Source organism: Aegilops tauschii, chromosome 1 (genome assembly GCF_002575655.3).
Source record: "Aegilops tauschii subsp. strangulata cultivar AL8/78 chromosome 1, Aet v6.0, whole genome shotgun sequence".
NCBI lineage: Eukaryota > Viridiplantae > Streptophyta > Magnoliopsida > Poales > Poaceae > Aegilops > Aegilops tauschii.
In genome coordinates this window covers 12,926,420-12,934,472 of record NC_053035.3, presented here as the reverse complement: position 1 = coordinate 12,934,472, position 8,053 = coordinate 12,926,420, and positions in this window count along the sequence as shown.

Sequence of the window (8,053 nt, the reverse complement as noted above, 5' to 3'; positions counted from 1 at the left end):
AGTTTTGAAAATTGATGACGTCGCTTTGAATGGTGGGTACGGAACGCAAAAAAAGTCTGGTGTTGTAATAAGTTTAAAAAAATGAAGTGCCAGTGTAACAGATGAGTTCTCGTCCAAAACCCTGATACTCCGAAAGAGATTGTCCAGTTTGTACACGAAGTGCGTCCAGTTTTTTCCGTCACCCTCTCTACTCTTTTGCACATACTATGTGGGTGAAATGATGATACCATGCCAAGTTTCGGCATTTTCAGAGTTCATTTTGTAGTGATTTTCAATTTCATGGTCATTTAGCTCTCTAAACAAATCGGTAAATGACTAAAAAATAGCAAATGATGTTAGAAAGTTTTGAAAATTGATGACGTCGCTTTGAATGGTGTGTACGGAACGCAAAAAAGTCTGGAGTTGTAATAAGTTTAAAAAAATGAAGTGCTAGTGTAACAGATGAGTTCTCGTCCAAAACCCTGATACTCCGAAAGAGATTGTCCAGTTTGTAAATGAAGTGCGTCCAGTTTTTGTCGTAACCCTCTCTACTCGTTTGCACATGCTATCTGGGTGAAATGATGATACCATGCCAAGTTTCGACATTTTCAGAGTTCATTTTGTAGTGATTTTCAATTTCACGGTCATTTAGCTCTCTAAACAAATCGGTAAATTACTGAAAAATAGCAAATGATGTCCGAAAGTGTTGAAAATTGATGACGTCGCTATGAATGGTGCGTACGGAACGCAAAAAAGTCTGGAGTTGTAATAAGTTTAAAAAAATGAAGTGCCAGTGTAACAGATGAGTTCTCGTCAGAAACCTTAGTACTCCGAAAGAGATTGTCCAGTTTGTACACGAAGTGCGTCCAGTTTTTTCCGTAACCCTCTCTACTCTTTTGCACATACTATGTGGGTGAAATGATGATACCATGCCAAGTTTCGGCATTTTCAGAGTTCATTTTGTAGTGATTTTCAATTTCAAGGTCATTTAGCTCTCTAAACAAATCGGTAAATGATTAAAAAATAGCAAATGATGTCAGAAAGTTTTGAAAATTGATGACGTCGCTTTGAATGGTGGGTACGGAACGCAAAAAAAGTCTGGACCTGTAATAAGTTTAAAAAAATGAAGTGCCCATGTAACAGATGAGTTCTCGTCATAAACCTTGGTACTCCGAAAGAGATTGTCCAGTTTGTACACGAAGTGCGTCCAGTTTTTTCCGTAACCCTCTCTACTCTTTTGCACATGCTATGTGGGTGAAATGATGATACCATGCCAAGTTTCGGCATTTTCAGAGTTCATTTTGTAGTGATTTTCAATTTCAAGGTCATTTAGCTCTCTAAACAAATCGGTAAATGACTAAAAAATAGCAAATGATGTCAGAAAGTTTTGAAAATTGATGACGTCGCTTTGAATGGTGGGTACGGAATGCAAAAAAAGTCTGGACCTGTAATAAGTTTTAAAAAATGAAGTGCCCATGTAACGGATGAGTTCTCGTCAGAAACCCTGATACTTCGAAAGAGATTGTCCATGTTGTAAACGAAGTGCGTCCAGTTTTTGTCGTAACCCTCTCTACTCGTTTGCACATGCTATCTGGGTGAAATGATGATACCATGCCAAGTTTGGACATTTTCAGAGTTCATTTTGTAGTGATTTTCAATTTCACGGTCATTTAGCTCTCTAAACAAATAGGTAAATTACTGAAAAATAGCAAATGATGTCAGAAAGTGTTGAAAATTGATGACGTTGCTATGAATGGTGCGTACGGAACGCAAAAAAGTCTGGAGTTGTAATAAGTTTAAAAAAAATGAAGTGCCAGTGTAACGGATGAGTTCTCGTCAGAAACCTTTTACTCCGAAAGAGATTGTCCAGTTTGTACACGAAGTGCGTCCAGTTTTTTCCGTAACCCTCTCTACTCTTTTGCACATACTATGTCGGTGAAATGATGATACCATGCCAAGTTTCGGCATTTTCAGAGTTCATTTTGTAGTGACTTTCAATTTCAAGGTCATTTAGCTCTCTAAACAAATCGGTAAATGACTAAAAAATGGCAAATGATGTCAGAAAGTTTTCAAAATTGATGACGTCGCTTTGAATGGTGGGTACGGAACGCAAAAAAGTCTGGACCTGTAATAAGTTTTAAAAAATGAAGTGCCCATGTAACAGATGAGTTCTCGTCAGAAACCCTGATACTTCGAAAGAGATTGTCCAGTTTGTAAACGAAGTGCGTCCAGTTTTTGTCGTAACCCTCTCTACTCGTTTGCACATGCTATCTGGGTGAAATGATGATACCATGCCAAGTTTCGACATTTTCAGAGTTCATTTTGTAGTGATTTTCAATTTCACGGTCATTTAGCTCTCTAAACAAATCGGTAAATGACTAAAAGAATAGCAAATGATGTCAGGAAGTTTTGAAAATTGATGACGTCGCTTTGAATGGTGGGTACGGAACGCAAAAAAAGTCTGGTGTTGTAATAAGTTTAAAAAAAATGAAGTGCCAGTGTAACAGATGAGTTCTCGTCCAAAACCCTCATACTTCGAAAGAGATTGTCCAGTTTGTACACGAAGTGCGTCCAGTTTTTGTCGTAACCCTCTCTACTCTTTTGCACATGCTATGTGGGTGAAATGATGATACCATGCCAAGTTTCGACATTTTCAGAGTTCATTTTGTAGTGATTTTCAATTTCACGGTCATTTAGCTCTCTAAACAAATTGGTAAATGACTAAAAAATTGCAAATGATGTTAGAAAGTTTTGAAAATTGATGACGTCGCTTTGAATGGTGTGTACGAAACGCAAAAAAGTCTGCAGTTGTAATAAGTTAAAAAAAATGAAGTGCCCATGTAACAGATGAGTTCTCGTCAGAAACCCTGATACTTCGAAAGAGATTGTCCAGTTTGTACACGAAGTGCGTCCAGTTTATGCCGTAACCCTCCCTACTTTTTTGCACATGCTATGTGGGTGAAATGATGATACCATGCCAAGTTTTGACATTTTCAGAGTTCATTTTGTAGTGATTTTCAATTTCACGGTCATTTAGCTCTCTAAACAAATCGGTAAATGACTGAAAAATAGCAAATGATGTCAGAAAGTGTTGAAAATTGATGACGTTGCTATGAATGGTGCGTACGGAACGCAAAAAAGTCTGGAGTTGTAATAAGTTTAAAAAAATGAAGTGCCAGTGTAACAGATGAGTTCTCGTCAGAAACCTTGGTACTCCGAAAGAGATTGTCCAGTTTGTACACGAAGTGCGTCCAGTTTTTTCCGTAACCCTCTCTGTTGAGGATATAGACCTTAGAGTCACCCGCCAGGAGGGGCCGGGTTACTCGCGTGGTCATTGCCCGAAGCCCGGAGCCAAGCTTGAAGACAACGGGCCAGAGATGGGCTGAGACCCGGATATGGCTTAAGGCCCGTAGTTACAATCATCATTATAGTAGAACTTGTAGTGTAAGGCAACTATTGTTTAGAGTCCGAGCCGGACACTCTTATGAGCCGGCCGGGACTCTAAGGGCTGCTGGGCGTCAGCCTCCCTATATAAAGGGACGGCCCGGTAGCGATTTAAGGACGATAACAATCTGATCGAGAGCCGGGCATAGCTGTTTAGCTCCCTGGCGATCGTAACCCTAATCAATATCACCTCAAACTGGACGTAGGCTTTTACCTTCACCGTAAGGGGCCGAACCAGTATAAACCCTCGTGTTCCTTGTCCCACATAACCCCTTCAAGTTTCCTAGTTGCGATGGCTCCACGACTAAGTCCTAGCTCGAGGACATCTGCCGTGACAATTCCACGACAGTTGGCGCCCACCGTGGGGCTCGCGCACGGTGGATTTGAGTTCTTGAAGGGCAGCTTCTAAGGGCTCAAGGGATACGCTATGGGCCGGATGACCAAGAGTCGTCGCGGCAAGCTCTACATCGACGATGCGGACTGGGGCCCCGACACTGGCTCAATTGAGTACGGGTACCCGGTCCCCTTTGGCGGAATTCATGTCTTCATCGGCAAGATTGGTGAGCCGGGCCCCGAGCCGGATCTCTGCGCCGATCTCATCGAAACGGCTCAGCGTGCACGACCCGCCCGGGCCCGGCCTGCCGTAAGGCGCGCTTTTGTGGGATGCATCCATGGAGGGCCCTCTGATCCATCTGGGTCTGGTGATGAGGCGGCCGCCGGCTCTGACGGCGAGTCGGCCACTGATGAGTCAAACTCGTTATACCAACTTCAAGATGGCAGGCTCATGGGTTGTTCCGATGGCGACAGTATTCCAGACCTTTTTGAGCCGCCAAGTCAGGTTGGAGTTTTTATGGCTGGGGCGCAGCCTGTTCAGAACCCCGCTGCCGGATCGGGAAACCCGGTGCCTTCTCCGGCTCAGGTGCTGATGGATCTGACGGACAAGATGACGGCCCTGTTAACCGCCACGGTTGACCCGGCAGATCAAGCTCAGCATGATGCGGAGGTGGCGCAGTTAAAATTGGATCTGATAAAAGCTAAAGAGGATCTTGCAGCAGAAGGGATCAGGCTGGCTGCGGAGCGGGCGGCTCTCGACGCCCGGACTCAGCTGATTCAGGCGCAGTCCTTCCAACTCACGATGGATCAGAACGCGGCCAATGAGGTCATGAGAAGGAGGCATCAGAAGGCCCAGTCTCGACTCCCACCAGTTTACGATCCACGCAATCTCTTCAACACGCCGGGTGCAGGGTCTAGTAACCCGCCAGGGGTCATTGCGCCCGGGTCTGGACCCCTTATTCAGCCACGAGTGATCGGGCCTCCCCAGGTACCCCCTGCCCCGCCTCGGTATGTGCCAATACCCCCGGGTCATTATGATAACCCGCTGGAGAACATGGTGGCTGCAGCAGCGCGACTGGCGGCTCTCCCCGTTGACGGCGATTCTCCGGCGGCCATCGAAACCCGCCGGGTCAGGGAACTCCTGCAGACGGCACTGCCACAGCAAGAAGCGTACTCCTACAGCCGGGATAGGATCCACTCGACCCCTCGCCCGGGTCAGAGCCCGAGCTACAGCCGGCACATGGTCTTAGCAACCGGGTCAAGCAATGTCCGGCGCCATGACCCGCCCCCTGGCCATGGCCCGGCTCATAACGGAGCCTTTTACGCAGCAGACCAGGACAAAGCACGCCAAGAGGCGGAGCAGGTACGTCAATTGACGGCTTACCAGACCCCCCTGTCTTATCCGACGACTTCTGTTGATGTGGGTATCCCTACCAGGACCGGGGGTGTCCCTTGTTTGGTGCCAGCTATCCGTAATGAACGTCTACCCAAGGACTTCAAAGGCCCTAGGAAGGTGCCTAACTACACAGCGGACTTACAGCCCGCGGCCTGGATCGAGAGTTACGAGATGGCCATGGAGCTCCTTGAGGTCAGTTAGGCGGCCATGGCTAAGTACTTCACCATGATGTTGGATGGGACTGCCCGCACTTGGTTGAAAGGGCTACCGCCGAATTCCATTGGGTCTTGGGCGGAGCTGAAGGCCCGGTTCATCCAAAACTTCAAAGATACCTGCAGGCAGTCTATGTCAATTGTGGATCTGACTAACTGTAAGCAGCAGGAGGGTGAATCCACGACCCATTTGGTCCGCCGGGTCAAGGAGATCATACATTCATCAGATAAGATGGATGCCGGCTCTGCAGTCTTAATGTTGGAACAGAACTACCGCTTTGTGCCCCTAAAGATGAAGCTCGGGCGGCTTAAGCGCGACTGCACAGATATGGGTACATTGATGGCGGCTCTTGTCAAGTACGCCGATTCCGATGGTACCAAGGATCCCCCTTCAGATGATGAAAGGACAGGGAAGGGAAAGAAGAACAGCAATGGCAAGGGTCCTCAGTTTAACCCGGGGAACCAAGGAGGAGGCAAGCGCAAGGCCGATGGCAGCCTGGAATTTGTAGCCAATGCCAACTCCCAGGGTAACAACCAGCGCCGCAAGGGGAGCCCCCCCCCCCCCCCGAGGCGGCGGGTCAGGGTCATCTCTGGAGCAGCTGTTGAATGAACCTTGTCCGAGACACGGCTCTAGAGAGAAACCAGCGACTCATCTATGGAAAGATTGTGCAATCATGAAGGCCTTTAAAAACTACAACGGCCCGGGTGGCGGCTCAGGTGCCGGCGGTTCAGGCGCCGGTGGCTTTCATGGCCCTGGGGGCGGCTCTAATTCTGGCCCTCAGGGCGGTCAAGGTGGCTTTAATCAACAGTCTGGCCAGGATCATCAACAGTAGCAGGGGGGTTACCAGACCAATCCAAAGCAGTTAAGCGGTGGGCAGTATCATGTATTCACCACTAGTCTGTGCAAGCGAGATCAGAAGATTCACAAGAGGGCTGTGAATGCTGTTGAGCCGGCAGTCCCACGCTATTTACGATGGTCTGAGCAGCCCATAGTGTGGAGTAGGGAGGATCATCCTCCTCGGGTGGATAACCCGGGCCACTTGGCCTTGGTGGTGGCTCCTCAGGTGGGAGGATATAAGTTCACAAAAGTACTTATGGATGGAGGCAGTAGCATTAACATCCTTTATTATGAGACTTTTCGCCGTATGGGGTTAGTTGATAAGAACCTCAGCCAGTCAAACACTATCTTCCATGGGGTAGTGCCTGGTAAGTCGGCTTACCCAGTCGGCAAGATCGAATTGGAAATGGCTTTCGGTGATGACAATAATTACAGGGTGGAGAAGTTGACCTTTGAGGTGGTCAAAATAAGAAGTCCATACCATGCTATATTTGGACGGCCGGCTTACGCTAGGTTCATGGCACGGCCGTGTTATGTGTACTTACAGCTCAAGATGCCGGGTCACAATGGGACCATTATGGTTCACGGCAGCCGGAGAGTGGCTCTGGAGTGTGAGGAAGGTGATGCAGCTTATGCAGAGTCTGTTTGTGCTACAGAGGAGTTAAAATTTTATAAAGACAATGTTGACCCAACAGACATGACCTCTCTGAAGAAGCCAACTACGGAGACCGAGCCGGCGATGAAATTTAAGTCGGCTGATGAAACTAAGCTTGTTGATTTTGTTCCAGGAGATTCATCTCAGCAGTTTAGCATCAGTGCCAATCTGGATCCAAAATAGGAAAGCGCGCTCATCGAGTTCATCCGTGAGAATAGGGACATCTTCGCGTGGAAACCTTCTGACATGCCAGGTGTACCTAGAGAACTCGCTGAGCACACTCTCAATGTTGATCCGAAATTTAAGCCGGTCAAACAGTTCCTTCGGCGGTTTAATGAAGAAAGGCGAAAGGCTATTGGGGAAGAAGTAGCCCGGCTCTTGGCGGCCGGGTTTATTGTTGAAGTCTTTCACCCAGAGTGGTTGGCTAACCCGGTGGTCGTACTCAAGAAGAACGGCACCTGGCGGATGTGTGTGGATTATACGGACTTGAACAAGGCGTGTCCGGCTGATCCTTTTGCCCTCCCCCGTATTGATCAAATCATCGATGCTACGGCAGGTTGTGCACGCTTAAGTTTCTTGGATGCTTATTCCGGGTATCACCAGATTAAGATGGCAGTTAAGGACCAGGAGAAGACGGCGTTCATCACTCCCTTCGGAGCCTTCTGTTATGTGTCTATGCCCTTTGGACTCAAGTGTGCACAGGCAACTTACCAGCATTGTGTACAGAATTGTCTTCATAAACAGATCGGGCGCAATGTTCATGCATATGTGGACGATATTGTGGTTAAATCCATCAAAGAGGAAACCCTGATAGATGATTTAAGAGAAACCTTTGATAATCTTCGGGTCTATAAGATGATGCTGAACCCGGCCAAGTGTGTCTTTGGTGTTCCTGCAGGCAAGCTCTTGGGTTTCTTGGTTTCTAACAGAGGCATTGAGGCTAACCCGGAGAAGATCAAGGCCATCACCTCCCTGGCTAAGCCGGCGTGTATAAATGACGTTCAGCGCTTGGCGGGTCGCATCGCTGCTTTAAGCCGGTTTATAAGCCGTTTGGGTGAAAAGGCCATGCCCTTATATCAGTTGATGAAGAAAACTGATAACTTTGTCTGGAATGATGCAGCTAACACCGCATTTGAAGAATTGAAGAAACAACTGGCAGAGCCCCCGGTCCTTGCTGCTCCGGTTGATAAGGAGCC